Genomic DNA, 1,480 nt, shown 5'->3' on the forward strand with positions numbered 1-1,480 from the left:
ATTAACATCTTATCCCGACAACATGTCATCGGAATAGTAAAATGAATAAAATAATAATAAACTCTATACCGACAACATTTCGTCGGTATATATTAACGAATAAAATAATCAAACTCTATCCCGACAACATGTTGTCGGGATTGACTTTAATATTATTTTATTCATTTTACTATTCCGACGACATGTTGTCGGGATAGAGCTTAACACATATAATATAAGCTTAAGCTCTGCCGCACCCCCCCCCCCCGATTCAGAGTTCAGACAACAACAACGAACGAAAGGTAGGGTTTTTATCATTATTATTATTACTACTATTATTAGGTGAATACATGTTAGCTTTGATTCTTGCTAGTTTTTTTTTATTTTTTGTTTCGATTTGGTTGGTATAGCTTAAATTAACACCCCTTGATTGATATCAAAATTAGGGTTTGATTATTTTCGATATGGTTGGTAAAGGTAAAGCTTACATACATCTTCTATCGATCGACCGATCTCAAAATATTTTTCGATATAGTTGTTATAGTAGTTATGAATTACAGGAAGCAATGCCTGACGATGCTGAAGACATGGCTTCTTTTGAGGCATGGATGAAATTTTTCAAAAAAAGTTACGAATGTCAAGATGAGATGCTCAAGAAATTCAAAACGTTTAAAGTCCATCTCCGTGAAGCAGAGCAAAACAATCCGCTAACACAGTTGCCAGTTTGGGAGCATATGTCTCAGTTTGTGGAACTCATCGATGAGGAGTTCAGCTTAACCTGCTTGGGATGCCAATCTGAATCCGACGACGAAGACGACAGGAATGGGGTCTATACATGTAACTCTTTCTTTACCCATTCTTTATTCATTACTCATTCTTCTATTATCTTTCTTTCTTTCTTAATAATATTATTAAATGTTAGGGTACCTTGATGAACGTTTTGCCACCGAGTCGGGTATGATTCTTAAAGGTCGGGATGAGAAAGAAGAAGAGGGCTCGATGGTCGGTACTCTTAAACGCAAAGGCAGCCTGTGCTCTTGTAAGTCTTTACCCATGATCTTCCATTCACTAATCATATGTAACTTTCTTTGCCAAATATTATTAGGTGATGAAAAAGATACCAAAGATCAGCTGGATGCTACTGTCAAACGCCAACGACCATGCTCTTGTAAGTTCCTCGATCCCCTTTACCCGTTAATTCAAGCCAACTTTATCATATTACTAGTGATCATATGTATCTTTTCTTTCATGTTAATAATAATAATAATTTACATAAATAAGGATTTAAAAACACTTAAGCGTTTTACAAAATATTTCTAGTTCAAAACATTTTTATAATGACTAAGGTTTACAAAATAATATGGGCAATCTGATTACAGACGCTACCCAATATCTAATGAGCTTAATTCATCTTCTACCTAAAAACAGTTTTGAAAATTACATCAACTATTGTCAGTAAATGACATTAAATGACTCAAAATTTGTAACATCACTGTTGAAA

General features: G+C 34.3%; 1 long non-coding RNA gene across 1 annotated transcript; it reads left to right on the forward strand.

Annotated features, from left to right (window-relative positions):
* The first annotated feature begins 272 nt into the window (after positions 1-272).
* LOC143602982 (uncharacterized) lies at positions 273-1,234 on the forward strand. The gene is made up of 3 exons (XR_013147964.1): positions 273-816; positions 902-1,018; positions 1,085-1,234. It is a non-coding gene; the product is annotated as an uncharacterized LOC143602982 (long non-coding RNA).
* The last annotated feature ends 246 nt before the right edge of the window (positions 1,235-1,480 follow it).

Source organism: Bidens hawaiensis, unplaced genomic scaffold (genome assembly GCF_021521415.1).
Source record: "Bidens hawaiensis isolate Kalapana, Puna unplaced genomic scaffold, B.hawaiensis_p1.1 tig00060258_1, whole genome shotgun sequence".
Lineage (NCBI taxonomy): Eukaryota > Viridiplantae > Streptophyta > Magnoliopsida > Asterales > Asteraceae > Bidens > Bidens hawaiensis.